General features: G+C 39.9%; 1 protein-coding gene across 2 annotated transcripts in view; it reads left to right on the plus strand.

Moving 5' to 3' along the window:
* zfhx3b (zinc finger homeobox 3b) overlaps positions 1-26,556 on the plus strand; it is a 168,764-nt gene that overhangs the window by 19,598 nt on the left and 122,610 nt on the right. The gene's annotated exons all lie outside the window — the stretch shown is intronic.

Genomic DNA, 26,556 nt, shown 5'->3' on the forward strand with positions numbered 1-26,556 from the left:
ACACTTTAAATGCATCAGTTCATTACTGTAATCACTTTTCTGAGACATTTTTATAGTTATTTTTAATCAGCTGGTCCCAAGGTGATTTTTAGTAAATGTATGAAGTTAGTTCTTCTTAAGTTCAAACAGGTGTCCTAAAAGAGTAACTACAGATGTAGTTCATTACATTTAACAGTGAACAAAATCCAATAACGTTTGACAACAAGAAATATCTAAGGTTTTATCATATAAATATAAATATATATATATAAAAAAAAAATTTCTTAAAGTGTGCGTCTTTTTTCAAAAAGTAAATGTTTTAATATTGTATGATAAATGTAATTACATTCGTACATTTTAAACCACTGTTAAAGATCTTCACAACAGCTTTTTTTTTTTTTTTTTTTTTGTTATTGGTTAAATACATTTTCTTTATATTCCTGACTCTCTCCCTCTTTTAAGTTGTCTTTTTTTCCTTCTGCATTCCTTTCTCTCGCCTACTTTTAACATTTTTTTTGTATTTTCTCAAGGTGCTTTTCTTTTCATTGTCCTTTCTCTCTCTTTCTCCATAGCCTTTTCTCCCCATGTCGTCCTGCTTTTTCTCTCTGTGTTGTGTGTTCAGACTCTGTCAGAATTGAGAAAGGCATTCAGGGCCCTTAATCCCAATTCCCTCTATCAGGAATGCAAATGTGTGTGTGATTGTGTGACCCGCCAGGGCCTGGCAACATCTGCAGGGCTCAACAATAAGGTGGCCCGCTGGTCTGCGACCGGTGTGAGAAAGAGTTTGGGCCAGTTGACGGAACTGTCACTTGCCCTAGCAGGTCACAACATCACTACGCTTTATTACTTGAAAACGTAAACATTTGGGTTTCCGTAGTGTATTATGTAATGTTGTTATGGATTATGCTCGTTAAAACTTGTCACCAAGGTGATGTTATCTAGCTGGCATGCAATGCACTCTCAGAAAAAAAAGGGTACAAAAGCTGTCACTGGGGCAGTACCCTTTTAAAAGGTACATCTTTGTACCTACGGAGTCCATATTAGTACCTCAAAGGTAAATATTGGTACCAAAAGTGTACATATTAGTACCCAAATGGTACATATTAGTACCTTTTTAAAGGGTACCATCACAGTGACAGCTTTTGTACCTTTTTTTTTTTTTTCAGAGAGTTTAGATAGTTATATTGAAATTGTGAGAATGACTTATGTTATTGTTTGAAGCATCGGTAAGAATTGGCTGAAATTTAGATAAACAAATCAGTAGTTTTATATTAGATTAAAGGATTAGTTCACTTTAAAATGAAAATTACCCCAAGCTTTACTCACCCTCAAGCCATCCTAGGTGTATATGACTTTTTTCTTACACAAACGCATCGATTCACATCAGAAGGCCTTTATTAACCCCCTGGAGCCATGTGGAGTACGTTTATGATGGATGGATGCACTTTCTTGAGATTCATATTCGTTGGTCCTGTTCACTGCCATTATAAAGCTTGGATGTGTCAGGATATTTATTAATATAACTCAGACTGTGTTCATCAGAAAGAAGAAAGTCATATACACCTAGGATGGCTTGAGGGTGAATAAAGCTTGGGGTAATTTTCATTTTAAAGAGAACCAATCCTTTAAACTATATATTTATTTTTATAATTTTACTGGAGCCAAAAATCTTAGCTACTAGCTTGACCAGGCCAGAAAAAAAAAAAAAACCAAAACAACGTATTGTTTGTCCCTGATCTGCATGAGGAGCCCCCCTCATACTCGCACTCTCTGTGAAATCATTGTTTCTCTTCACGGCACCATTAACCCTGTGCTTCATGGCCAAGCTCCCAGCCCATCCCCTTTCAGAGGCCATGTTTCTATACCACGTCTGACCATCTGGACACTAGACATAACACACTGTTGACTTTCCCTCAGTAGTATGTATATATGCGTCTTAGGGCAGGGGGGTGAGCTGGGTGAGCCCTTCTGTCAGGCCTGTGGTTGATACTCATCTGGCTAGTAGCAACTGGAGGATTCATCCCTCATGTTTAACCCACTTCACGAGTTTAGGTGGAGCCTGTCCATGTGTGGGAGTGAAGCTGTGGTGTCGGCCAATAAAATGTAGTTATTAGATTTGCACCCGCCCCTCTCTGACAGGTATCAGAGGAGAGAGAAATGATTGTTTGGATTGTCTCTGTTTTCGAAATGATAAATTAATGGTAAAGCGCAACTGACAAAGTGAATCTGCCTCAAAGCCAAATGGTGCTGATTGAATTACAGTTTCAGAGACCTAAACTCTGGCCACATTCCTGCATTGACTCGCAAGCTGCAACATTGGCTTGTATGAACACATACACACCAGGGCTTCAACTATCTGTAGGGTGAATTCAGTTAAATCGGGCCACCATTTCACATTGACATGACTGTTAAAGTGTTGCCCAGTTTACCCGAATTTCCCATTTTTTAAGGGACGCATGCTCATGGAAAACCTGTAATTATCAGGGAATTTATTTCAGACTATCTATCTATCTATCTGACGTGCCGATATACGGTATATCATACGATATATCACGATAATGAATATGCATGTATTGTTATAGTGGGAACTTCAAAATACCGTGAATAATTATTTATTACGAATTAGATTTTTAGAATGCATTTTAAGAATACTTTTCCCATCAACCGGTTAAAATGCACAACACCGCTGCATCAAAGAGGCACTGAATGAAAATGCACATTCACTCTCTGACAGTAGATGGCGCTTTGGGAACAGCAAAAATGCAGCCGTTAAACTGGTAACACCGTAAACAAAGCAGCTGTGCTACTTTCTGTTTCTGAACAGTATTTAAATGTTTTAAACAGCCATTCAGATTTTTGAATTCACATTGATTTATTTTCAAACTTAAACATTTTTACATTTTAATCTGGACTACAACATGCCCTAGATAGCCTATTGTTTGAAAATGTTCTGATTTCTTATTATTGTTCGATAACACTTTACAACAAGGCTCCATTAATTAACATCTATCTATCTATCTATCTATCTATCCTCACAAGAGAGCACATAAGAGAGCCAAACTTTCAGTCAAGACTAGTTTTCCGATTTGTGTAGTAGTGCGAGCAAGCACGTGGTCACACATGGCCACACACCCCTCGCATTCAGCGAATGGTCGACAGCAGGGAGTGAGTGTGCGTGTAGATCTGTGTATGGATCCCCCTGCAGTCACACACTGTCTTCCTCACAGCATTTATGTTGGAACAGCGGTGCCGGCCATTGTTATCAAAGGCGCGATTAATCATTACATTTGTGCAAAGCAGGGGCGCTGTTGCCATGGGGACCCAAATGATCTACACTGCTTTGCATATCAACAGAAAAAGTTTACAATCGTGGCAGAGCAAGGGCGAGGCCTCAACTGAAACCTGCAAACCTGCCTCGTTCTCCCTCTCTCTCTCTTTTTCATTTTCTCATTCACTCTTAGTGAACGTACAAATAGCTCTTCAACAAAGCCTTCCGCAGCTAATCAAGATGGCCCCTAATGAGCAAGGCCTGAGAACACAGAGTAAAAAAAGTGTAAGCACTCAGGAAATCCCATTCACATTGATTTCACTTTGTTTAATATCAGTTGTGTCCACTAATAAACTTTGCAACAAGAGGGCTGAAACTTTTCACCTTTTTTTGCTGATGACATCCACCGATCAGACAGTGTTATGACATCATGCGATGCTTAACCGCTTGAGTAATCTGCAGGACAGAAGAGGAAGTGAAAGCGAGAGAGACTTGGCAGTGCTTGAGGAGAAGTTTGAGGGTTATGCAGCGTCTGAGGGCGTTTGCTTCCAGCGGTCGCTGTCTGCTGAGAGCTCTGGAATGTTCTTTATAATGCGTTCAGACCTCAAGCCCTGACCTGCCCGAGCTAAAGAGCTTCCACTGACCCCCAAAACACTCAGAAGGACTTGACAGCATGACGGTAATACGCCGTTCGTGCTGAGTGCTTCGTTTTCAGTCAAAACACAATGCGACCGCATTCAAACCATCCATATTTTTTCATTATCTGTGGGGTACGCATTGGACACATATTCATCCTGTTTGTTTTGTCGTTTCGAGCAAACTCTGCTAGCTGGTTTTGCTGGAATGATCTCTCGGCAGCCAAATGGGATTTGTATATGTAAATATCATTTGGACATGCAGCGAGGAACAAAGTTGGCTAATTATAGCAGCTCTGAGAAACATGAGGGTTAGTGTGGAAAATGGGCCCCAGTATGGCCCTCTTTTTAGAAACTACAGTGACTTACTCTATCAAAACAAATCTGGACATCATCAAGGACTGTGGGATTGTTGCGTACATGATTGGAGATCTTTGACAGGCATTTTGTGGAAGTGTTACACAATTTTCAGAGCATAAATCGTTCATTGTTTACTCGAGCACACACTCGTGTCCTGAATATTCTGGAAACCAGATTTTGTCCATTCTTCACATCGCATGCCATTCATGTGACAGCTCTGATTACATGTTACCAGTTTATTAACACTTGGTTAACAGGATTTTATGGCAGTAGGTGCCAAAATGGCTGTTTTGTGTTTGTTCATCTTTAAAGTATGTGTAGCAGGTTTGGGGGCTATAAAACACACACACTCACAGATACTTCAGTCTGTGAGTTTTTTTTTTTTCATGCGCGTAGTACAAGAGGAAGTTTTTCTTCTGTAATTACATGCAGTCCTGACACATGTTTATGCTAGAGTCCGCCAGAGTGAGGCTCACTTCGTGACAAAATAGCACTTAAAATTCCTCCCCAAATCATTTATCAGTGCCTTATTCTTCTCGCTCTCTCCATTTCCGGTCACTCACCGTCAGAAACGTTTGGTGAAAGAAGGTATGGTGTGCGTGTCCTCTGTTGCCTGTCGTGTGTATAGTTCGAAATGTACACACCAGCCAGTGTGAGGATGAATGTTGTATGTGGCATCTGTTTAATACAACCCAGCATGTGTTTCCTTTCATTTATTTATTTCACTCTTGAAATATACGAAGGAAGGAAGAAAAAGAGAGAGTGGAAAAAGATTCTTTAGGTATATTTTAAATGGCATAATAGCGTATTATTCTATTACTTTACTGCTGTATATTCTAAAGTATGCATACTTTACCCAGAATGAAAATTTATTAAAATCAAGGAATATCCAGATGACCTACTTCTAAACTAATTACTATACTACTAAAATGTGTAGTATACAAAGTTCATTGCGTAGGATACTTTATCTTACAATGCAGTGCGATCAATAAATGATCTGGAAGCAATATCAACTTTCTTGACTTATAAAATGTAGACAATTTTACACCCAGTTAGGTTAAAAAGACAAAATAATGTTGTTAAGACTTTACAATAAGGTTTAATTCGTTAACATTAATTTATATAGGTAAAGTTTTTTTTTACAGCATTTTTGTTGATTTTTTTTTTTTTTTTTTTTTTTTTTTTACAGCATTTTTGTAAATTATTGTTAATTCATAAATATAACTCAATGATTCATGTTTATTCTAGTGCTGTCAAATCGCATCTAACATGAAAGTTTGTGTTTACATAATATATGTTTATTTACTAGGGGTGTAACGGTACACAAAAATGATGGTTCGGTATGTACCTCGGTTTTGAAGTCACAGTTCGGTACGGGTTCGGTACAGCAGTGTGAGAAAACAAAACAATTTTTTTTCTCTTTTTTTATTAAACAATGTTCTACTGAACAAAATGTGTCTCTGTCTTTAAATGTATTCAATTATAATGATTTAATAAAGATAAAAAAATCTATCTTTGCTAATGCTGTAAACTATCTATTTATTTTTAGATATAATCATCAACACTCAAATAATAATAAAAATGTATGCATTGTAAGCATGTAAGTTACACATATGGCAGTTTTTGCATTAACTTCTGTTTCACCAATTCGTTGTTGAAATATAATCATTTACACAGTGGCTGTCATAACTTGTTTTCATGACGGACTTATTTAGGCCTTACATTAACTAACAGGTAAAGTAAAATATAATTAATATATAGGCTAATATAGTGAATATATTTAGCGAAACATTTCATTTCTCTAGCAAACTAACAAGCTGTTGACACCGAATGGCTTTTCTGAGGTAAATGTAATACTACGTGACATATTGTTTACAAACTTTTACTGACATCTTTCCACGGTTGAAACACTGATTAAGCGATTACACGAGATATGATACTTTTCAGTAAGTTGTACTGTATCTTTCAACATACCTTCATGTTCATTCTGTAGTAGTAAAGAGGAAGGGATGGTCACGTACACTCGCACTCCGCGCTGCCGTTTGAAGCGAGGCGCCTATACAGTGATCTGTCACGCCACATCAAAAAGCATCAAAACGGCATTTATTGTTTGAATTTCGTGATGAAGTGGACAGAATTTGAAAGATGGCACTTTGCTTCTAATCAAAAGTTACAAAACACAAAGTTTATTGCGGTTATTGGTGGTCAATGCTGGTTAAAAGTGTTTAGGCTAAAAAGCATTTACTGTGCGTGCCCCCTTTTGGATTGGAGTGTGGATTGCCTGTGACTGACTGTATTCGTCGTCTAACTGCATGAACCGAACCGTGACCTCCGTACCGTGATGGTTCGGGACGAATACATGTACCGTTACGCCCCTAATATTTACACACACAGACACACATGCACACACACACACACACACACACACACACATATATAAATATATATAAATATAATTCTTACCTGAAGGGTAGAACTTTCACTGTAAAGATTGGGTATAATTGTTACAGGGTACCTCAGGGCTCTATTTTAGGGCCGTTGATATTTTCTCTATACATGATTCTACATTGTAGTGGCAGTTTTCATCCTGTGTAAAAAGTCATGCCACTAACTTGGGCATACTTTTTTGATTCTGAGCTCAAATTCGATCGTCAAATAAACACAGTAGTAAAAAATAGTTTCTTTCAATTGAGGAGGATTGCAAAATTTATGTCCGTTTTAACAAAGAATGATCTTGAAAAAGTTAAACATGCTTTTATATTTTCATGCTTGTGATTAATCGATTTGACAGCCCTAGATTATTCATAATATGTAACTAATTTATACCACTAATTTATACCATGTTAAAAATGTATTAGTATATGTAGAAATTAATATTAACTTAGATTAGTAAATGCTATAAAAGTATTATCCATTGTTAGTTCATGATACCTAATGCATTAACTAATATGAACAAACTGATCACTATTGTAAAGTGTTACTACTACTGTTACAAATGTGTATCATTGCATACTGCATACAGTTTCCCTTTGTTTTTAAAAACTAGCATGCAGTATACAGTATAATAAGTGGTATACTGTTATTCCATTGAGAACATTGCCAACATTTTGATTGTACTGTAGTTCTAGTGTATACTTTCTCAGAGCTTAAAAGGAGTATTTCAAATGTGTGTCTGGGCTGAATGGGGGTGTGGGCAGTAGTGTGGTCACTATCTGCTGTTATACGGAGGAGAAGCTCTTGTGGATGTGTAGCTGGCTGGCAGAGCACAGCACAGTGATATTGAGGTCAGCTGTCCAGAATGATCTCATGTTAAGGAATCGGCGAGTCAGCAGGGTCAGAGCAGAAATGCTATGACGACACTTTCTCCATGCCGATAAGGACTTGCCCTCTTTCCGCTCTTTTCCTGGGAAAGAGAGTGAGAGAGTCCCACCGGCACCCTGCCCACCACACAGGAGAAACATCACAGATAACACACTGTTTACACACACTACTTCACCCCTGTTATGAAAGAAGGTACCTTCACCTTTTTACGTTTCATGATCTTTTCTTCACATTTCCTGAGCACAATTTCTCTCTATTCCAGACTTTTCTACCACACACAGCCTGTGAAGTTCTAAACAAATATCAAAATAGTTTAAAATAGCCATTGGGACGTTTCCTGGATGTCATGGTGGTGCAAACCGATGCCTGAACAATCCCTGCCTCTGTTTCCCATGTTGCTCTGACTCTCAGCCAGACGGACGAACTGAGCTCAGGAATTCGGCATACGGGCAACGAGAGCGGATTCCTCCTGAAGAGTTCCGTTTGGAAAGCACAGGATTGTAAACAGATAATGACTCTCATGCAGAAAGGAACCGGAAGTGGGAGGGATCAGGCCAGAGTTGGTGCTGGAGTTTTTCTCAACACATGTGACTAGCATTGTGTAATCTCGATGTCTTAATTTGGCCATTTGAATGCTTGGATTGGTGTAACAAACGCGATGGAACTGTACAAATCTTTGCACATGTGGCCAAACTCACACACCCTACCCTCAGCTGCCGCTGTTAAAAGATAGAGCCCGAGCTCTTTGTGATTTTGAGGGTGTGTAGATGTAAGACGATCAGCTCTGTTGGGGGCAACTTTGCGCTGCCTGCAGCTTAAACTTTCCCATCGTTTCACTTTTCAACGAAACAATTCCCCCGGCACGGACACATTCCACCACACACACACTGACACACAAACATATGTCTATAATTTATGGCTGCGAGGTCCTTGATCAATTGATAGCAGCGAATCCTTTGGTAAATAGAGTTTCAGACATATTGCCAATAGACTTGGGCTATTGATTGGAGTGTAAATTAAAAACTTAATCAGGTCTCTGAGATAAGATTTATCTCCGCCCCTAGCAAATTACAAGGCGGGCTCAGAGTCAGGCGAGGCGGCCAACAGTGCCCTAAGAGATCGTGCCAGTTCCGGGTATCAGAACGCACTCCTCTCTGCCTGGTTGTGGTCTACACTCACTCAGAAAATCTTTGCACGCTCTCTTTCCCAGCCTATTGAGTGTGCTTAGGGTATTTGACATAGTGGATTACATTGTCAAAGTCTTGAGAAATCGGGATTGGCTCTAAAAAGATTGCTTGTATTTCTTTAATGGATTGACTTGTTTTGTAATCCTCTTCCCCGCATTTTCACACTCTTTCCTCGCCTTGTGATGAAATATGTAAATCGTTAAACTTTTGCCTCGTTTCCTCAATAGCCGCAATCCCCTCATTGGTCATTTTCACAGTAGCATTTATGCAGCCTATCATTGTATACATATTCAGCACAAGCCATATTTTATATGTATTAAGACAATCCCTTTGAATTGCGCATTGATTAGATTATGGATTTTTACAGTAATTGCGAAGCGGAGATTTTCTCTGTCCCAACCTGTCTCCATTATTAATATTGGGAAATGAGAACACATCGGAATAAAAGCGTTCCCTGTGATGCTCATATCTTGGTGTAGGGATGATGCGCCAATAGAATAACCACAGATTTTGTACGATAATTGGCGTTTACCGGTTTTTCAAACTTCAGTGGCATTGTGCTCTTCGGATATCTTCCTTTCTCTGTAATTAAAACCAACATTTAGTCTGTGATTAGAGGATGTACTAGACTCCTCTGTGGGATTATACTGCTCTCATTATCTCTCCATTCTGCTGCTCATATTCAGAGCAGATAGAAAGACAGAAGGAGGAAGAGGAAGAAGCCTAATTGCTAGATCACCAGACTTAATCTATAGGTGAACTTTAGGAAGCCCTGGAGAGCAGATCTATCTGGAGATGCTTGTACGTTTTAATAAAAAAAAGTTTTCTCAATCAGTATTGTAATCCCCCTCCCTCCCCCAATATTTATTTTAATTGATTTGTTTCACATAAAATAAAAATGTATAAAGAATCTTAATGAAGAAACCAGGAGTTTTACCAAAAAAGTTTTGACGGTTGAGTTAGTTAAAAGGCCTTGTGGGGACACCAGTATCCCACAATGGGAACCAGTGTGCAAAACATAAAATGTTCTGGTGACTAGCCATGCAGGTCTCTTCAGCAGGGTCACTCGTGATGAGGGAAGTAGCCTCACCAAAAAGCCATGTTAACTCCTGTCCTCCCTAGTGAAGGGTGTATTGAAGGTGTAAGTAATAGCCTCTCTGGCCAGATAAGCTGTGGAAAGACTGGTTTAGTTAGGAAAAGTGTAGGGGGATCTTAGACTGATAAAACCACTCTTTCCCTCTGTAATACCCAACAGCTAAAATCAATACATAGGATAATACTGCTGCTATTCCTTCAGTCGCTTTTGTCTTGCTCAACGCTCTGCCCACATAGACTACATCAGAATAAGTGTGTGTTTTTAGACGCCTATGTAACTGGTAGGGACTGATAGGCTTAATCTACTATACTTTAGATTTACTGATATATTGCTAATTTAGTTCCTCCTGAGGTCATACATACATTTTCCCATATCACACTTCACTTTTTCTCTAGATGTGCACCAGTGTGCAAGCTTGTGTTGTGAAGTTACACATATAGGTCATATGGTGCTAGTGAACTGATTGCTACTTCCAAGGGATATGAAGCAAAAGGGTGTGCGTGTGTCTTCTGTTTTCACTCAGGTCAGGTGTATGGGTAAATCTGAGTGAGGGAAGTTCCTGTCAGCACCTTGATATTTCTGGAAGTGCATGTCTGAGTGTTTCTTTCGTCCACCAAACTTAGTGGTGGAAAAACATTCGGCTCAGGCCTGCTGGTTTTCGTCATACGTGGCGTACTCAAAAACACTTTTTACCTCAGAATTCTTGGACTACGGTGACCTCTTTCAGTTAGAAATTGTGTTTAAAACATTGCAAACATTGAAATTTGTTTAACCAGATCTGTGGCCTAGCAGTTAGCTCATATGCTAAAGTTGTATGGTGCTTATGTTAAGTTGATTTCCTCTTCTTTTTCACATTATTTCCAGTCTTTTCTATTACTGTACCTATCAAAGGATGTAACAAAAGAGCAAGAATAAAATTAACTAGTGCATGCTAAACTCGCTGCCTCAATGCTAAGGTGTTTTGGGGGTTTGCTGAGCGGTTATTAATGTTTTAGTGCATTGCTATTGTACTTGTAAACCTTGTATTGCATTTTGATAAGATGTATCATTTTGTCTTTAGCACACATGTGATGGACTTATTACTTTAAACTTTAGCATACTTTAAAAAAAAAAAAAGAATAATTAGTATGACAATAATATACTAAGAATGTACTTAACTGAATGTAGTGTTTTTAGACACTTGCATGTTAATTGCAATTAAATTAAAATGTATTATAGTTTAAATTTGTATTAAATTCAGTTAGCTGAACTTTAGAGTGCTTTTGTGACCCACTTAAGTAAGACTTAAGTACTTAATTAATTCTATTGTCTAATTTGATTGAAGTGTATACTGCTGAGGTCACAATTTAGTATATGTAAAATATATAATGACTTTGAATGTAACCTTGAATAATAGTTTAACAATAAAAACATTTTAACAATATAGGAAAAATTATAATCAAGTACTTTTACATTTAGTATGTTAGTAAACACATCAAAGCGTACATCTTTAAAGCATGACAAAAGATTATTATAGTTTAAAATGTACATTTAAAGTAAAACTTTGGTAACACTTTATTTTGTGACATAGTTACACGTTACTACATATACTAACTATAGTAATAACAGTAAATTATGCATAATTACAAGTAACTAACCCCAAACCAAACTCTAACTCTAACCGTAACCGTAAAAAAGTACATGTAGTTACTTAATATTACTCAGTATTTGAGTACAATGTGACTTTGTCACCTTAAAATAAAGTGTAACCAAAACTTTTAATTTGACATTATTACAAAAGTGTACTTAAGTGCATGAAAAAATGTTGTTGATTAAAAAAGCGCCATGAAAGTGTACTCAAATTACACTTAAAGGGATAGTTCACCCAGAAATGAAAATTCTGTCATCATTTACTCACCCTTAAGTTGGTAACCAGACAGTTGACGGTAGCCATTGACTTCCATAGTAGGAAAAAAAAAATAAAAATAAAAAATACAATGGAAGTCAATGGCTACCGTCAATTGTCTGGTTACCGACATTCTTCAAAATATCTTTTGTGTTCAGCAGAAGAAAGAAACTCAGATTTAGAATAACTTGAGGGTAAGTAAATTATGACAGAATTCATTTTTGGGTACTATCCCTTTAAGTTGCCTTTAATTTGAATACTATTATATTAAGTACAGTTTTGTAAAAATATACTTTTAAGATTTGAAATAGACTACAAGTGCACATTCAATACAATTAACCGCAATACAATTAAGGGTACCGATTGAAGTTTAATACTAAGATTCAAGGGGTTTGTTCAGATCTCTAATCTTACATCCTTACAAATGAGATATTTTAATTGTAAGACCACTAGTGTTTTCTTTTCCAGCCTTCTCAGCTGTCATAGTACAGCTGTAAAATATTGCCCAAGGTGCTGTGAGGTTAGCCTGTGACATCCTCACCCAAAGTGCAGTGTATTAAAAAGCAGTGGGGCCCCAGATCTCAGTATATCACTGAGAGAGAGAGTCTGTGATAAGGCCTGCCTGCCTGCACGTGGATCAATGAAGGTTACTGACATCATATCACAAAGTGATAGCCAGTGCCTTACCCCCGGCTATTTATCAGCCCACAATCTTACGGAGCGAGGAGACCGCTCTATGAGGGGTTTTCTGCTTTCTCTCTGTTACCCCTCAACTACCTCGTCCCTTCACCTTGTCACCTGTCTATCATTTGCTGAACTGCTTTGGTGGTGGGCTGTCCACATCGATGCTACTCAGATACTTTAGCACTACAATATTCTTTCTCACATTCGTCTCTCCGCCTTTTTGTTAGTTTTTTTCTTCTTCTTCTGTGTCAATACCGTGCTGTGTTTGGACTCAGCGAGCTGTTTCCAAGGGCTTTAATTGGCTATTGAATGCTTTCATTTTTTTTTTTAATCAAGTATTTTGATCATGGCCACATGTATCGAGCGTATGTTTGTGTACTATAATTTCCCATCCTGTAATCTTGTGCCTCTTGAAGCCGAGCAAAATGATTTCGGCGTAGAGAGAGACAAACATCTGTGTCCAAGGAAACATCAATGACCTTCACATCTTCACTGACCATTTTGCGCCCTTGTACGTCTTTCTCTTTGTCTCACTTCCTGTTATTATCATCAGACTTCTTTGCTTTGTCAAGTTTTCAGTGTGTCAGGCCTCGTTCTGTGTGTCCATGCCTCTGTGTTAGTGTATGTGAGAGAAAGCGTGTGTGTTTGTGTGCATATAGGCGCTTATACTCTCAGGTAGCGTATGAGTTCCATTTATCAGCTGCCCGGGGCACATTGTAGAGGATTTCCCCCAATGGGTTAGTGTGTAACTGCTCTGTCAATACCTGCTTGTCAAGGTAGTGGAGAGCAGAGGGAAAAAGACCCCTCACTCTGTGAACCGAAGCCACTTATTGAGCAGCCAATAGCTATTTACCTCCTGACAGGAAGGGGGAGAGAAGGCCCCAGCTGAGGTAGTCAGACTTTGGTTCTCTCTCTCTCTTTCTCTGCCATTTGTTTTCTCGTCTTGTTTAGCGTGATTTTAAGTGGACTTATGAAGTATACATTAACAGTATAACCTAGCTTCTGTGTATTTCGCTGATCAATAGCTGTGGAAGAACAGATTAAGAGCACGCTCGAGGTGATTGACCCTCCCAATTTAGAGAGTTTCACGCTACTGTAATGCTAATGTAACATTTCCTCTGAGATCTAAGCTTTCCAGACTGAATTTTCTCGTTTACTTTGCAAATTTTGGGGGGAAATCAGTGGGTTTAAATATGATATAATGTGTTCAATGGAGCTGAGAGTACTACACCGAAAGTTTGGAAGGAGCTAGTTTATCTAATCTTGTCAATCACAACACAAGTACTTACTTCACTGTGATTATTCCTCACCGTGCATCCCTTCACCACCCCATCTTCACCTTCATTTTTAATCTCTACTATTTATTAAGTAGTCCTGGCTGCACGGTTATGACAAAAAATCATAATTGTCGATTATTCCCTTGAAATCGTAATTGCGATTATTAATTACAATTATCGCATTTTACATTGAATGATGTTTTGAATAGCTTTATACTATTGTTTGAAGCAACTGCATGCCATATTTGTATATAAAAATAAAAAACAAGCTGAAAACACTCTTCCTGAATATTTTTTATTGCTTTTCTATAGCATTAAGCCTCAAATGTCAACTATACGTTGGTTTGGTTTCTTCTTTAAATAATAAAAAAAGTAAACATATGCATGATATAATAATAGGGGCTTTCGCACCGATTGTTCTAACTAGAGTTATAGGAACTAGCCACCAGGGTGGTTCCCTGAGAACTATAATGTATAGCGCCATTTTCCTGGTTGCATTTGCGCCGCCAGTAGGAACTCTGAAGTGACGTAAACTGCGCTTGTTGTTTTGACTTTTATTTTGACGGCGCCGAGAACAGCTCAGCCAGAGCACACAGTGCTCGCATTCTCTGTCTTCATTAGTTTATGATCTGTTTAACAGTCCTATCTAATATGTTATTAGATAGAACTGTTATACAAAGAAAGTATATATGAAAAAGTATTAGTTTTTGCCCAATGTCGCTAGCTGAGCAGAAATACATAATCATGTTTCGCTTGGTCCGCTCAAAGTCGTGCTAGATTTTCTCCTTAGCGTAAGGTTGAGAGAGAGGTCCATCTATCACAATTTTCCATGTTTGTAGAGTTAGTTTGTGGAGTAAATATATAGGCTGTGTACACAGCTTTTTAAAAATGGCGGGTGCTAGTGTGTTGCGTGACCACTCAGCGTACATTTACGTCACTGGTTCTAATCGCGATTAGAAATTCGATTAATTGTGCAGCCCTATCCTGAAGGGAACCAACAATAATGCATTTGTATGTACTGTACATGTATATCTAAACTATACTATCCACATTATTATTATTATTATTTTTTTTTTATAGCTTTATACCTTTACTTAATGTCAGAAATCGTCTTATTTGTGTCCTGAGGAATTTTAACAATAGAATCTGAGACAAAGTTGATACTGAGGTCTACCTAGCTATGAAAGAGCAACATCTACGCAATACAATGCATGTTGGGTGGTGGCCGGGTGCTCACGGTGCAGTGGTTTGTCCCTTGTGCTGTAAAGCCCTGTTTCCTCGGTGGATTCGCTGTGTTGACAGAGAGCATCTGGATCGGAGTTAGCTGCTACATACAGTAAATGCTCAGCGGCTCGCAGTGTGGAGGTGACCCAGCCCAGGCTGATTTTCATCTGGCAGTCACACCCTGCCCCTCACCCCCTCCGCCCCTGGGTCGCAAACACCTCTCTCCTCTACTACCCCACTGCCTGTGACCCACCATGAATGCCTGTTTTGGTGGATATTTCATTTAAGCTGATCTACTTTGATTCAACAAACAAAAGGAGCTTTCTCTGTGATCTGCATTTTTTCCTCCTCTTCTTTCCGTCCGCTTTTGTTTTCTTTAAACTTCTCACTCTCTCGCTCTCTCTCTCTTTCTTTGTGGGTTGAGCGGAGCGTTGTGTTCCATGCTGGGCTGTTGGTGGCCTGTTGGGACATGTTTGGTATACCTGAGTCACAGAGCAAATGTTTAACTCATGCAGGTCCACAAAGAAAACACACACACACACATACATGCATGCACAGCTGCCCATATCAGCCAAGCATCAGGCTTTGTGAGGAAAAAATCTGTACATTAAAGCAGGCACACACATACAGGCTCAATATAAAACAAAGCAAAATCATATGCCCGCACGAATGGCCTCTCAAACATACCTCACACGAATCGCCCTCGGTAACCCGGGAGCCTTCCCGTTGCCAAATTGGAAATGTATTTCATGTTTATTAAGTTGAAATGAGACGTTAATTCCGCAAAAAAAAGCAGAAGAGTCATGCTAGAGCAGCATCTGAAGATGTCCCGCTGTTAAAGGACAGCTGTCCAAACAAGGAGAGGGGGGAAAAGGACTAGAAAAAACACATTATATAAACATTTGACAACAGTTGCTCTGTAATCTGGTATTACTTCCACAAGCGGAGGAGAGACCCGTGGTCCTGGGTTGGGCCGGGCTGAAGGGGGACACCACTGTGGTGGGGTTGAAGCCTGGTGCGCTGAAGAGGTCAGTGGCAGATGAGAGAGAATGAGGATTCATGGGAATCCTGCTGCGGAGAGCTAATCACGTTTGATGTGCATGTGAACCTGAGCAGGTTCGTCGATCACTGCTGGGCATGTGTGAGGGGACACTGGTAGGGGGTATGAACCGGGCACGATCACCTACTAATTGGCTGCCATGGTATTCTAGTCTTATAAAGCTGTTTTTATTATATACTCCAAAATACAATGCACCCACATCTTCCTTTTTTCTTTTAAAAAAAGAAAGATTACACTTCTCATGTCTCACTTTCCTTGTGTGTTTTGTGTGTGTAAGATGACTGTTGCATGCTTGGGGGGTGGGGGGTTCCAGCATAATACCGCTCTAAAACAGAAGGAGGTTCATGTCTTTGGCCTGGTGGTGGGTGGAATCCTACACTCTAAAAAATGCTGGGTTAAAAACAACCCAAGTTGGGTTGAAAATAGACAAACCCAGCAATTGGGTTGTTTTAACCCATCAGTTGGGTTAAATGTTTGCCCAATGTGCTGGGTAGTTTTATTTAACCCAACTATTGTTTAAAAATTACTATATGGCTTGCTTAAAATGAACTTCAAATGAAACCCAACCGCTGGGTTAAAACAACCCAATTGCTGGTTTTGTCCATTTTAAACCCAACTTGGGTCATTTTTAACCCAGTATTTTTTAGAGTGTAGCATTCCCATGTACATTGCAATTATCTGTCAGACTCTGAAGGGAAGAAGTGTCTTTTTCTGATACATATAGCCTATCTGTGACTGAAACTAAATGGTAGCCTATACCATTAAGTACTAGTTCATAAGACCTACTAATATGCTGATGTATCGATGTAGTCAGAGCCATGACCTACTGTAAAAGTCAGCATGACTTGACACTTTGAGCCATAGTGCTCAAATGGGTAATACAAATTTGAATCTGGCTTGTGACATTTCTTGTTCCTATTCTTGTTGTTTTTAGTCACCTCTCAACTATTGTGTCAATAAAAGTGGCAGGAGGTCACAAAAGAACATAATAAAGTCAAAAAATAAGAAATATGTGTGTCTTGCTCTGATACATTCATCCGTGATTGAAACCGGATGCTTTACCATCAGACGTTACAAGAATCATAGAAGTACATAAGTGTAGATTTTTAGGATACAAAATGTTATCTTCTATTGCTTTTAGCCAGAATTTGAGTGTATTAATAGTTTGTGTTCTAGGCTTTCATATCAAATCTGTGAAGAGGAAGAAAGAGAAAAGCCATGAGAATGGTGATGAGTGGTGGTGAGTTGTACCAGGATAAAGTAGTTAAAAGTGAGTCAGCTGCTTCTTTGGATCTTATCACAGACACGCAAACATACACAGACTTCCCGTGCCCTGACTGTCATCCCTTTAATATTGTTTTGGAGCTGTTCAGGTGTGGCTACCTTTGGCAGCAAAACCTAGTGCTTAGGGCAATAACAGGCTAGTAGGCAGGTTGCCAGTTCAACTCTGCAAACTTCTTCAGCTACTCCCTCTATTTCTCTTCCGCTCCTTACGTCTCCCTTTCCCAAAGTGAGATTGACCTTTATACAAGACTTGGAACACTTCAGCTGTTACAGACTTCAAACATAGCTTAAAAAGAGCTCCGTCTATTAAAACATACATAAAGCCCTCATTTGCTCCTGTGATTCTGTGGGCATGTTAGTGACTCAGAAGGACAGAGAGGGACAAAAAGAGGGCAAGGGACGCACACAAAGCCATTCTTCTCTTTTAGTTGGCCTCAGTCTTTTTAGGATGTGATCTTCCCACATCAGAGTTTAGAGAGTAGGGGTCACGTCTGGAATCACTCTCCAGGCTTCATCTCTTGCTCACTTCTAACCCTCATAAGTCAGTCGCTCTTCATAGAAATGCTGTGTGGTGAAGGTATGAGGTTGTATCTGCCAGACATTCTCTCGTGCAAACAAATAGATAGCTAAGTGCATTTTCGGTCAGCTCTGGTAAAGCTGAGGACATTTTGTCACGGAATGGAGCTGTTGGAAAAAGTTAATATGAACACAGCTGAACATAGCAATCTGGCCGCTCAGCACTGATTCATTAGTGACTCATGTGCTTGATGCCAGTATTCCTGGCTGTTTTTAAAAATAAACCTCCCCATTTCTCAACCTCATCTCACTGAACTCTACATAATAGATGAGTTTATTAATTCACTCACCACAGCTTGTCTTGTTCAATCATTACTCCGTCCCAGAGTTGAGGAGCCCCAGTGGACTAGAGCAGTGCCTGCTTTCCCTCAGGTCCCTGTCAACCATTCGGAAACCTACAGAGATAGCAGAAAAGAGCTGGCCAGATTGAGTTGCTAAAGAGGTCTTACTTAAGCTACAACCTTCTTTTCACCCTGTTTCCATTACAAGAACAGTTTAAAAAATTAATTTAGGTCAGAGCCGTGTCTTAAGGTCCTTGCACTCTGAGTCCGAAATTCTCGTTCAAAATTTTCACACGTTACAAAAATAAAAACAAATAAAATTGTGTCAGTCAGGTTTACACACTGCCTCCAAAACTTTCATCCGTCATAAAAATCAATTTTCTGCGTTTTTCGCATCTGTAGCAAGCATTTTGAGAGGTGTTTTGACAATTCAGAGCCACTGTACAAAAGAACGCTAAAATCCAGAATACCGTTTGACTAGTTGATCCACTTCGTCTCGCAACACAAAGTATGACAAACAAAGTGCGGAATACATATACATTGGTGGTCTCCTTTTTAATATGTGGCTCCAGTATCACTAGAAAAGCATCAAACTGAGCCACTGACATCCTGAAGTAAACTTTGAATTGTTTGGGATAATCCCGCAGCTCCTTCATAAGGAGGTGGAACTTTCCTTCCTCTCTACACAATCTCAGGATTGGATGGACCCAGTATTTCCTCTTTCTTTTTCTGTTTTTAAGAAGAGAGGACAACCAAATAATCCTCACTGCTTGAAGACTCCATTTTGTATTTTGCGACACATATGAAAATTTCAGACTCCGTGTGCAAAGACCTTTAGTGAGCAGTGATGCCCATGCAGGAAACTTTAGTTCAGATCCCGCATTTCCATTTCAATTCTGCATCTTTCGCTATTGTTTACTTTCACTGCCCTTTTTAATTTAAAGTGACAAGAAAAGTAGCAATTTAGAATTGATGTGAAAAACAGCGGAAGTTTAAACTACGGCTAGGATGGTCTAATTGTAGTGTGCTCAGGAACACAGCTTCCCTTGTGTGCTCAAACAAAGACCTACAGAGGCAATTTTTCCTCAACTGTCTTAAAGGATAGAGAAGAGCAACAAACTGCTTTATTTTGTATTTTAAACTTTGATAGACTTTTCTAAACTGTACCTTTTTGAGAAAGCTATCAAGGTCATTCTGTCCATTGAGTTGGACTTTTTATTAACAATAAACTGTTTAAGGCTGCACACTGAACGTGTATATATATTTGTGGATTTGATTATTAGCGTGGTCATGTGGATGTTTTTGTTTGCACTCTAGTACAACAGTAATTAGAAGCTATAGGGGCCGTTTGCGAGCCTTTTTATTTGCTGGCTGCCAGGTTTAAGCTGTCATTATGAAAATGGCCATCCTTCCCCTGCCGATACCTTTCTTCGGCTTTTGTGTGGAGAGCTGTGCTTTAATTACAGGTCTGTGAGTGATGTCACTGCTGTGGCGTCTCCTGCCATTCACCCAGCGCCTCCCCATTCTCCCCATACACGTGTGCTTAAACACACACCTGCCCCAGCTGCCCTCCATACCTACCTTCATCTCACCCCTGAGTCCTCCTCAGCCACACTGGTGCTCGGATCTAAACAACTCCCACCTAACCCCAACCCCCACCCGCGATTGTTTAGAGATGGCTTGATTATTTGTTCTGTGAATGTGGTTATTTAACTTTCCTCAAGCGGAAGATAAGGAGCCCTACAACTGTTGTAACAAGAATGAACTTGTGCCAGAACGGAAAGAAGTTGGTATGTACGCGAGTATGAGCAAACGTCTCATTTAATGTACGTATGTACACCTTACACATGAGTTTTAAAGGTGTGGGAGTGTGCAGGGGACGTCTCGCTGAATAATTTGGATTCCTCAAGAGGCTATTGCCGGAAAGAGCAGAAGAAGAAGAGACACTCCACTGAGGGAACATTTCAGTGGTGGAACACCGGAGAAGTTAAAACGGCTGGACAAGAAGGATAAGGGAATGTTCAAAGCAAATTGGTGTGGACGTCATCAGCACTACAGCTGACCTAGGGAATGTGTTACCTAAAAGGCCAAAAAAACACCTGGGGACCATGGAGCTCTTATCGTAGATGTTAGATGACCCTGCTGAAAAAAGAAGGCTCCATCATGAAGTCTAAGAGCCCTGCAGAAAAACAGGATTGAAGGATTTCTCTCTGCTTTTTGTATGTGCGGAGAGAGCAAGGGGAAGAATGGTAGGTAATGTTATCTTGTTCACAGTTACAAGAATCCTGCTCAGAGAATTCTATGGGGTTTCAAGTTTCTAATATGTATATAAAGTTTCTCTGGCACAATGGAGCTTTTGTAGAGTGCAAAATGACCCCCCTTTGCCTCTCTCCCTTCGTTAAAAAAATGCATTCATATGCTAGCAGAGCTGCGAATGTGGACTCAAGTTTCTGCTATCTTTATGTGTTGTGTCGTCACGGAGCCCCCGCGGGCTGAAATGTGCATCTCATTCACCAGCTCCGGCACTCTGCCAGCACTGCCAGTGCTCCTTCCAGACATGGATTAAGAAGAAAATCTAGGAGAAACAACAAGCTCCTGACAAAAAAATAGCTGGGATGACAGGTAACCCAAGTCAAAGAGAAAGACATCGAGAGAACGAGGAAGAGAGAGAGAAGGCAGACGATAATTACAGAGCTTTTTGTTTTCGGGGCCACTTTTAGCTGGCTACTTAAGTGCCTGATCCCAAATATATGCCTTGTAATTACAGTAGTGGGCCCCATTAGGGCAGAGGTCTTTGGGGGATTATGCTTTGTGTGTGTGTATGTGGCGAGGGAAGAGATGGCACAATTGTGTACCATATCTTTGTCCTTGATTGGCTGCTTGGGTCCTTGGTTGAGTCCCTGGATTCCCCTTGTCAGAGAAGCACAGTACTTGCTTCCTGCTTGCAAGTCTGTGTGCGCTGTTTGAATTGCCCATTCTCAGAGTTCACAGCTGAAACATACAACCTTATTCACATCTGTGGGTGTCTCCCTCACTACAAGCCTTCCTTCTCGTTCTTTGTCTGTGTGCTGATGTAGGGAGATTTATGGAGATTATGACAGGCTGTCTCAGTGATGACTGCCCAGTGTGGCGTGTGTCATGTCGAGTTGACTGGGACTTTTTGGTGGGGTGTCCATAGAGGCCGAGCAGTAGGAGAACCACCAGTGCTGGATATCACTAGACTGAAGGAGATGGTGCCAGACCTCACTTACAGGGGGATTTTCAAGCCATGGCACCCAGCCAGATCTTTCCATTGTCTTAGCCCTTGTAGATTAGCATAGTGACACACAAACACAAGCTTACACGAACAAATGGGATGGAGCCGTGCCTTGAGACTAAATAGCGGAGAAGGTGAAGGCGACCAGGGGCGTAGCTGTGCCTTGTGTGTGTGCTTGTGGGTACATTAAGCCAACCTGAGAGCAAATGAGGAAGATCTGCCTCTTTAAGCTGTTGGCTTTCCTAATAGATTCTTAAGCACTGGCTTTAATGCATGTTAAACCAGGATTACCCAATCAATTATGGCCAGTACAAACAAGGATTACTTAAAACACTACATTTTTCTTGTGTAGAGGGTAAAAAAAGGTGATAAAACAAGTAACTTGTCCAGGTCAGCTTGACCCTGAGTGAAAGGGACGCAGGGAGATGTTAATTGTTAGGGGGTTGCCAGGAAAAGGAAACTGCATGCCCTTGCCACAAATGCCACTTTGCTACCAAGGTTATTTTCATAAACAAAAACTAAGACAGATTGATAAAAAAACATTTTCGTAAAATAAAATACATATGTCAAAATAAAAAAAAATAAAAAAAATAAAAAAAAGTGAAATGAAACTAACAATTATTGGAAAAACTAACTGATATAAAACAATAATTATCAAAAATAAATAATCATTTTTATAATCATTAAGCTCTCATCCCATGGTGGAAAAATGTGAGCTGTGTGGCGGTTTAGGGAAATACCTGTAGATGGCGCATCATGCACATGAGGTTAGCTGAGGGAGCGGCACAAAGCAGTGCACTGCGGACGTCATAATCAGGAATAAGGGATAATTGATACATCACTCTTAGGGCCGGGACAATAAATCAATTCCTCTTGCTTCGTGGATCGATTCTGAGATTTTCTGAATGCATTGCGATTCTCTCTTGAATCGATTCTGATCGATTAGCAGAACTAGTTTAGCAGACTAGTCTTTAACAGCAGATGGCGCTCTAGGCTAGTTTTTAACCACAGGCTCAAATGCTCACGAAAAAGAGCGCTCGTGCGTTCGGCTATGTACTTGCACCTTAGAATGCTTTTATGATGGGAGATTTGTAATTCGCTTCAACCTTTTTAAACTTTACAAATGATTTTTTTATAGAAGGTTCAAGTGGTGTGTGTAAGGAATCGGATGCAAGCAGAGTACGGGTGTTTCTAAAGCACACAGTGCCATCTGCTGTTAAAAACTAAGCTTAGAATCGATTCGAGAGAGAACCGCGATGCATTCGGAAAATCTCAGAATCGATCCAAAATCATTTCTTGATTCCCGATGTAATGATTTATCACTCTACTGGAAGTTGAGAGGGAAATTTACCCATATGTCAAGCACATCACAACATACTGTAAGAAGTCTGACTGAAATAAACATGGTGAAAAGATGTTGAAGCTCTGCTGTTGTTATTGAGTTTCATTAGTCCCAGATATGATTTATGCAAGGTTGTTTATGGAGTCAAAATTCTTGACTGATTCATTTTGGCATTTATTTGCATACTTTTATTATTTCATATCTGATCAGTCTCAGCATGTTTTAAGTTTATGTCACTACGTTTGCATCACTAAGCTTAAATTAAAATGTCTTGCTTTGGTCTGCACCCTGGAAGTGTTCTGTTAATTCTGCTAAACTTTAATTACTAAAAAGTAAATAGACGTGTTCACAAAATAAAAACTAACAAAATTAAATGAAATTGAAATTTATAGCAAATTTGAAAATATTCAAATAAAAACGAATTTAAAAGTGCTAAACTATAATAACCTTGCTTGACACCCTCTTCCGGGTCCACACTTTGGTGATCTAATGCCATGTAGACTTGTAGCCCACTACTACTCGTATCAGTGTGAACTCTGCAAAAGGTCATCTCGAAGGCACATATAGCGTGCACAAAGGGGGAACTAGTGAACAACCTTCTGCAACATAAAATGTCCATTGGGGCACTATATGGTTGTGCAGATATGTGCACACTTCAGGCATCACAGAAGTTCAGATGTGTGCATCAAGAATTTTCCTTCTGCTTGTTGTTTGCAATAAGACCCTAAGAGGACCCCATCCACAGATAGTGATTTTGCTATGGGTGCTGTTATATCAGCTTCTGGAGTAATTTATTTGCACAGGTTGGGTTTTTCATTTGAGGAACAAAGCAAGGAGTTATGCTTCTGTAGTGAATTACATGTTGCCAGTGTAATACAGTTCTGGTTTGGCCATGTTTAAAGGTGTTATGCAAGATTTGTTATATGTAATAATAGTTTCTTGGATTATAGAACAATACCATGAATGAATTGCATATTTCTTTAGCTGACGTTTATGTGTACGTGTCTGTGTTCTGGCTCTGACCTTCCTGAAACCTGATCCGGAGGGTGTACCGTAAAGTGTACGTGCTGATACATCCCCAACTCTGCAAATATACAGAAAGGGCATAACACTGTGACTGTTTACTTATTTTAATCTCAATTAGCAGCCAGAGTCTCGCTGCACAATGTAAAGCAAGTATGGACACATTCTTGCCAAACCAGCTCTGTGTGTATGTGTGTGTACTTTTGTGTGTTTAATTGAGCTCACCTCTCAGTGAACCAGTACATACTCAGTGCATGTTGTAAGCACATGATGGTTGGAGCTTGCCCACACTCTACCGCCTGTTCCCTTTCCATCGTTCCCTCACTTTTCTCTGACTCACATTTCCGTGACACCTTGACTGCCTGTTGTGTCATTCCATGAGTTTCTTTGATGGAGTATTTTACTCTGTCTTGCGGAGTGTGAGTCCTTCCTTTGAGACGATACGCAGGGCCTTTGAAAATAGCTTGTATGTCATCTTAACCTCCGAGTGAGGGGTCAGCCCCTGTTGAAAAGAGTGCTCAAGGCATAAGAGAGCAAGAGAATCCCACTGGATGTCTTTTATAAACCCTTTCACCCTTTACATTCCTGTGCCATCCCTCTCTTCTCGCATCTCTGTCTGGGTGAGTGAATGGTGACTGTAAACCTTCTCTACCCTTCCTTCTGGCAGGGTGAATGTGGTAGGAAATAAGAGTGGCCTAATCAGGCCTAATAAGAATGTGTTAGTGACAGGGGGGCTGTTGAAAGGGTTTGAGTCCTCTGTCGAGACACAAATAGACAGAAGACATGCTGGGTTTTAAGTTACCAATGTCTGGGCCGAACTAGCAGAGCTCTCTTAGTGTCTCCTACATAATGTACTAACACAGGGCATGCCAGTTATTGCAGCTACTATCAGTAGCAGGAAAGAATGTGGTTGCATGTGCTTTTGTTACATGGGTTATCGACACATAAGAGTGTCACAGTAATAAAAAGGAAAAATCTTTAAAGGGGTGGTTGATTATGATTTTACTTTTTTTTAACTTTAGTTAGTATGTAATGTTGCTGTTGGATTATAAACAACATCTGCAAAGTTACGACGCTCAAAGTTCAATACAAATGGAGATATTTTCTTTTAAAGAATTATCTGTTTAAGGACTACAACAAATGGCTGGTAGGGACTACAACGAGCTTCTTCCTGGGTTAGTGACATCACTAAGCCTAAAATTTACATAAACCTTGCCCCCGAGAACACGCAACAAAGGTGGCGAGGCCATGTTGGGCTGCTTTAGAAAAGAGGAAGAGTTGTTGTTGCCATGCCGTCATTTTATGCCAGACTGCTTCACAAACGGGGGTCAATTCAATGCTAGATTTGCACAAATGATTAACATGCTAGTCGATGAATCAACTCCACAGCAACTACATAAATTTATCCACTAATCATTCAGAAATGTCCAGATGCATTCTAAAAGTTGTAACTTCTTCCTGACTTTCTCCATCAGTGTCCGACTCCGGTTTGAACAATGTAAGGCTCAACACTGTTACTGACAATCGTAATTTTGGCAATGTGATATTCTCCAGCTTTGTTGTTCTTGAGTAACCAAAGCGCGAGCTGTTAAAGCTCCGCTCTCTTTTGGAAAGGGGGCCGGGAGCAGCAGAACATTTGCATTTAAAGGGACACACACAAAAATGGCTCACACTCACAGTAGTGGCAAATTTGACAAGCTATAATAAATGATCTGCTGGGTATTTTGAGCTGAAACTTCAGACACATTCTGGAGACACCAGAGATTTATATTACATCTTGTAAAAGGGGCATTAAATGAAATAATAATATATTATCACGTCATTGACAAACAAATGTTATTGTTGTTTTTTCGTAGTTCGATACACATTTTGTTGGCTTTAGACATGTGCAGCACTTGTATTTCAGATCTTCTTTGTCACACTAGCAACATTTGTCTTTGATATTGTTTGTGATGTGTCTGTAGTGCAGCTGTATGTTTTCTAGTGTGTGAATATAATCCCATCTTTATCACATCTGTGTCAACAGCTGTGGGAGCCCTCAAGCTAACTCCCACCTCCAAGTGAGCTGAGAGACAGGGAAAACACAACAAAAAAATGTGACTGTTTTACCCCCTTTAGAAATGAATCCTACTTAATTAAGAAGCAATGAAGAATCCACAGATAGCATTCTGTAATTAGCTTAAGCAGGGGCTGCTGTAACCAGATCCACTGCATTAACGACAACATAAGGCCCTGTGAAAAGCATCATTGTTCTCCGGATAATTGTCCTTTTAGTTAACGGTGGGCAGGGGAAAGGCTCTCCTTGTTAGAGGATCTTGGCTTGGGGCTGTTGACAGCCAGGGGAACAGATAAGAATGGGTATCCAGGGATGGGGCTGGCACTGGCCCTGTGCCCACTTTGACAAGCCCACTTGTGCCCTCTGCCGAAATCCGGATGGCATGTATAGGAATTAGGCCTCCCCTGGGTGTGAAGGGGGGCATGTGTTAATGACATGCCCCTAAAGGCTAATGAATGAAGAGAGATCAATAAAATAAGGCAGATGTATGCAAACAGCATGCTGATTATGCTGCCTAATGACGCCTGCTGGAGCAGAGCTGAGAAGGGAGGAACGGGGAGGGAAAGGAAAGTGCCATAGAGGCACATGGAACATTTACCGTCTCCTCACACACTACCATGGAGTAAATTAAATGGCTTCTACTCAAGGGGTAAACTGTCAACTGATTAAATGTCATAGATATTTATGCTAGTGCAACTTTTTTGTTTTCCTCTATGTCCATGTTGTCAGTGTCGCATTTATACAAATAAGCCAATGTTTTCT

Source organism: Ctenopharyngodon idella, chromosome 7 (assembly GCF_019924925.1).
Source record: "Ctenopharyngodon idella isolate HZGC_01 chromosome 7, HZGC01, whole genome shotgun sequence".
NCBI classification, from domain to species: Eukaryota; Metazoa; Chordata; class Actinopteri; order Cypriniformes; family Xenocyprididae; genus Ctenopharyngodon; species Ctenopharyngodon idella.